This window comes from Arachis stenosperma, chromosome 5 (assembly GCF_014773155.1).
Source record: "Arachis stenosperma cultivar V10309 chromosome 5, arast.V10309.gnm1.PFL2, whole genome shotgun sequence".
Lineage (NCBI taxonomy): Eukaryota > Viridiplantae > Streptophyta > Magnoliopsida > Fabales > Fabaceae > Arachis > Arachis stenosperma.
Window position 1 is genome coordinate 96,174,618 of NC_080381.1, and position 5,659 is coordinate 96,180,276.

The 5,659-nt window shown below is 40.4% G+C and overlaps 1 non-coding gene across 1 annotated transcript; it reads left to right on the top strand.

The window, feature by feature from the left end:
- The first annotated feature begins 2,820 nt into the window (after positions 1-2,820).
- Positions 2,821-2,927, top strand: LOC130984674 (small nucleolar RNA R71). Its single transcript, XR_009088591.1, has one exon. It is a non-coding gene; the product is annotated as a small nucleolar RNA R71 (small nucleolar RNA).
- Positions 2,928-5,659: the final 2,732 nt, after the last annotated feature.

Below are 5,659 nucleotides of genomic sequence, written 5' to 3' on the forward strand. Positions count from 1 at the left end.
ATGTCCTAGTACAATCCCTTGTTTTACCATAAAGTGACATTTTTCAAAATTTAATACAAGGTTTGTATTGACACATCTATCTAATACTCTAGATAATCCATCCAACCAAAGGCTAAAAGAATCACCATAAATGCTAAAATCATCCATAAAAACCTCCATACAGTCCTCAATAAGATCAGAGAAAAGACTCATCATGCACCTCTGAAAAGTAGCTGGTGCATTGCACAAGCCAAAGGGCATTCTCTTGTAAGCATAAGTCCCAAAAGGACATGTAAAAGTGGTCTTTTCCTGATCCTCAAGAGCTATATGAATATGGAAATAACCTGTATAACCATCTAAAAAGCAATAATGTGATTTACCTAACAGGCGATCCAACATTGGATTAATGAATGGAAGTGGGTAGTGATCCTTACGGGTGGCTTGGTTGAGACGCCTGTAATCAATGCAGACTCTCCAAGCATTCTGTACTCTGGTTGCTATGAGCTCTCCATGCTCATTCTTCACTGTAGTGACTCTAGACTTCTTGGGCACCACTTGTACTAGGCTAACCCATTCACTGTCTGAAATGGGATAGATGATACCTGCTTCCAATAATCTGGTCACTTCTTTTTGACAACTTCCAAGATAGTGAGATTCAGTCTTCTTTGGGGTTGACGGACAGGTCTTGCTCCCTCTTCTAAAAATATTCTGTGCTCACATACTTGAGGGTTGATGCCTACTATGTCTGTCAAACTCCACCCAATTGCCTTCTTATGCCTCTTCAGCACATCAAGTAACTGCTCTTCTTGTTGAGAAGTGAGTTCCCTTGCAATGATAACTGGAAACTTTTGCTCATCTTCAAGATAATCATATTTGAGATATGGAAGGAGGGGTTTCAACTCTAACTTCTGATCATGGACAGGCTCTGGATTGTCTAGAGCTTGTGAAAATGCCGAAGTGCCCTTATTGTCAGTTAAGAGGGTCCCCACACTTGGACCTTGTCTTGTGTACCTTTCTTCCAACTCTTCTTGGTGAATTTCAGCTACAGTTTCATCTATGACATCATACTGGAAGATAGAATGATCTTCTGGAGGGTTGTTTATGACTCCATTCAGATTGAAGATTACCATTCGGCCATCTATTTTAAAAGAGTATGTTCCTGAAAAAGCATCCAATTTGAATTTTGATGTCTTCAGGAATGGTCTTCCAAGTAGGATTGATGATGGCTTATCTGAGTCATTATGGGGCATCTCCAAGATATAAAAATCAGTGGGGAATGTGAGCCCTTTAATGTTCACTAAAACATCTTCAACAACTCCAGCCATTGTAATAATGCTTTTATCTGCAAACACAAAACAAGCTGCCGACCTTTTTAAGGGAGGGAGCCTCAAAATATCATATATAGATAAAGGCATTATACTAACACATGCTCCTAAATCACACATGCAATCATAAATTACTACACCACCAATAGTACAACTAACTATACAAGGACCTGGGTCACTACACTTTTCAGGTAATCCTCCCATTAAAGCAGATATGGAACTACCTAAAGGAATAGTTTCTAATTCATTAATTTTGTCATTATGTATACATAAATCTTTTAGAAACTTTGCATATTTAGGTACCTGTTGAATAACATAAAAAAGAGGAACAGTTACCTCAACCTTTTTAAATATTTCTACCATTTTAGGATCGGGTTCCAGCTGCTTCTTGGGCTTCCTTGCAAGTTGTGGAAATGGAATGGGAGTGGTGTTTTCTGCAGTGTCTGCGCCTTTTGGTGCTTCCTCCTGTGGTTGAGCTTCTTCTTCTTCAGCTATGTCCTGTATGTCCTCTTCCTCTTCAACATCTTCTATTTCTACTACCTCTTCAGCTGAGGCATGTTCTGGTGGGCTTGGCTCCTCCTGATTCCTCTCCTGCAGTGTGGTTCCAGACCTTAGGGTGATGGCATTAATGCCCCCCTTTGGATTGGGTAATGGTTGAGAGGGGATTCCAGTGGAGCTTGAAGGTTGGTTACTGAAATTTTGCATTGATCCAATCTGTGAAACAAGAGCTTGCAAAGTACAGGTTAGACCATTCAGACTGGCATTAATGCTATTCATATTGTTATTTTCCATGGTCTGTTGTCTCCTCTCAAAAGATTGTAGTAACTCTTCATTAGGAGATGAAGAAGGATGAGTAAATTGAGAGGTCTGCTGTTGGGTATTCTGTGGTCCTTGGAATTACCTCAGGTAAGGTGTTCTGTAAGGTTGATTATGCTGCCTGTTGTTGTTATTATTCTACCTCTGATTTTCCTGATTATCTCTGCCTCCTCTGTTATTGTTGTCCCTCCAATTCTGGTTAGAATTGTCCTGCCATCCATGGTTATGATTTCCACCTTGATTGTACCCTTGGTTGGGGCGGTCATAGAAGTTATGAGTGGATGCCATGGTGTTGTCTTCCTGTTGGAGCTGCGGGCATTCATCGGTATAATGGCTATAATCAGCACAGACTCCGCAAACTCTCTGTGGGACTAACTGTTGGCTTTGCTGTGGTGGAGGAGGTTGAGCTTGCTGAACTTGTTGTTGATTCAATTGCATCTGCTTCAGCAAGTTGGTCATTTCACAGATACTCTGACTTAGAGCAACAGTCTCTCTGCTAGAGGATACTTCTGCAATGGCTTTTGAACGGCCTTGTTTTTGGCTGTGGTTCCTAGTAGATTCAGCTATGCCGCTGATCAATTGCCATGCCTCATCAGTGGTCTTGTACTTCTTCATAGACCCGTTGCTAGCATTTTCCAATGTGGTCTTATCTTGGGGCCTCATGCCCTGTGTGATATAACTGAGTAACACTATCTTGTCAATCCTGTGGTGGGGGCATGCTTCCAGAAGATTATTGAAGCGCTCCCATTATTCAAAGAGAGTCTCTTTGTCATCCTGAACAATCGTGGAAATGTCTTTCCTCAGTTTATCAGTAACTTCAGATGGAAAGAATTTTTCCATAAATTCTTTTCTGAGTGTATCCCAGTTGGATACATTTGCTAGGGGTTGAGTGTAGTACCACTCTCTTGCCTTTCCCTCCAGAGAAAACGGGAAGGCTTTCAACAGAATGGAGATTTCATCAGTGCCATCACGCTTAATAGTAGAACAAGCAGTCTGGAACTCCCTAAGATGCTTGATAGGCTCTTGAGCAGGTAACCCATGAAACTTGGGCATTAAATTGAGTAGTGAAGACTTTATTTCAAAATCTACAGCTACTGCTAGTTGGTGTGCCTGGAATGGTTGGAGCGTAAAATCAGGGGCTCCTTCCTCTTGGATAGTGACTCTTCTGGGCGCTGCCATATCACCTGCACGTAAATGAACTGGATCAGTAGAGAGGGAGCTTGTTTTTTCCTTAAATGACGGTTTAGGTTCATCCTCAAAGAGGAGTCGCCAACGCCGAGCTTGCCTTATACGTGAAAGAGTTCTTTCAATATCAGGGTCAAATACTGGCAAGCTTGGATCAGGAAGTGAACGCGTCATTTAACGAAAGAGACGTACAGCTCATAGTGACAGAATGAAAAGAAAAAAAATTGCAATTAAAATAAATACCAATCAATAAATTAGCACACTGTAGCAACTCCCCGGCAACGGCGCCAAAAATTGATGCGGGCAGAAATTGGCGAATTAAAATTATTAAAATATATACGTTGCAAGTATAGTTCTTAACTCACCAGAAATCCACTTATCAATTTAGAAAGGTGTCACAGAAATTTAAAATTAAAATACTGGGAGTATGAATCCCAGGTCATCTCCCAACGAGTTGCAGAAAAGTATGCTATTTTATTAACCAGATGTTTTCAAAAAGGTTTGAGTTGAGTAAACAGGAAATTAAGTTGGAAAATTTGAATAATGTAAATAAAAGCCTTGACTGGGAGTTTATTAGTTGGAAGCCCCATTATTGTTGGATTATTCTCTAGATTAATTGATAATTAAAGGTTATCCTGTTTAGTTATCTCTTACTAGGTAAGGGAAAGTCAAACAAGTTGGAATGCTACGTCTGTTCACAAGTTGCAACCCACTTAATTAAAAGGGATTGGTGTTAGTGACTAGAGGGCAATCCAACAATAAACCCAATTACAATCTTTCTTTTAAGCTTTCCAACTCAAGGGTTCCTTTCAATCAACTCCCTATCAAGTTATGGAACTACTCGCTCATTGTGAATGTAAAATTCATAACATATGAAAAGGAATTAAAGAAAGACATTGTAAATAAAAATCAAAGTAATCAATTAAAAATAAAAGTAATCCTTGTATTAAATAATCCTAAAAATATTCCAATGGTAAAATTAAACAAAGCAAAGGACATGTTAGAGTAAAGCCAAGTAAAGAAAACGAACTAGAATGAAGAAGTCTTGATGAGGTAATAACTCTTCTCAGTATCCCAGCAAAAAGTGGTAGAAAAATAAAATCCTAAGAACTATGAATGTGTAGAGAGAAAAACCTAGAGGAGGAGTAAAAACTAGATCTAAAACTAAAACTGTCTAGAATGAATTGTTCCCCCTGGTTTCTGCATGTTCTCTGGCTCTAGTCTGCTGTTCTCGGCCAAAAACTGGGTCAAAATAGGGTCCAAAATTGCTCCCCAGCGAATTCTGCAGATTATGCAGATCGCGCACGTCACGCGATCGCGTCATCCATGCGGACGCGTCATTCGCATTTTTTTCCTGCCACGCGTTCGTGTCGTCCACGCTTCCGCGTCACTTGTGCTTTTCCAATCCGCGCGGTCGCGTGAGCCATGCGGCCGCGTCACTGCGATTTTTCCTCTTTCGCGCAAACGCGTGAGCCATGCGGCTGCGTCACTTCTCGCTGGTTATCTCCTCAATTTCTCGTGTTCCTTCCATTTTTTGCTAGCTTCCTTTCCAATCTCCAACTCATTCATGCCCTATAAAGCCTGAAACACTTAACACACAGATTACGGCATCGAATGGAATAAAGGAGAATTAAAATGCATAATTAAAAGTCTCTAGGAAGCAGTTTTCAATCATGTAATAATTTCAGGAAGGAAATATAAATGCATGCTAAATTAATGAATAAGTGGGTAAGGATCATGATAAAACCACACAATTAAACACAATATAAACCATAAAATAGTGGTTTATCAAGAACCCCTCTAGCTTAGCAAACATAGTCTCTGATCTATCTAAGGCCACGCTCAGTTTCATGAATGAAATATGGTCCTCCATTAGAAATTTGGAGACACAAGTGGGCCAGCTGAGTAAAAGAGTCACGGAAACTCCTCCTAGTACTCTCTCAAGCAATACAAAAGAGAATCCAAAAAGAGAGTGTAAGGCCATAACTTTACTTGGTGTGGCCGAACCTGGAGAGGAGGAGAAGAACATGAATCCCAGTGAGCAAGACCTCATGGGATGTTCTCTGGACAGAAAGGAGTTCCCAATTAAGGAACGTAAGGAATCTGAGACTCATCTAGAGATCATAGAGATTCCATTGAACCTACTTTTGCCATTCATGAGCTCTGATGATTATTCCTCCTCTGAAGAGGATGAAGATATTACTGAAGAGCAAGTTGCTAAGTACCTTGGAGCAATCATGAAGCAGAATGCCAAGTTATTTGGTAATGAGACTTGGGTGGATGAACCCCCCTTGCTCACCAATGAACTGAATGACTTGGTTAGGCAGACATTGCCTCAAAAGAAACAGGATCTT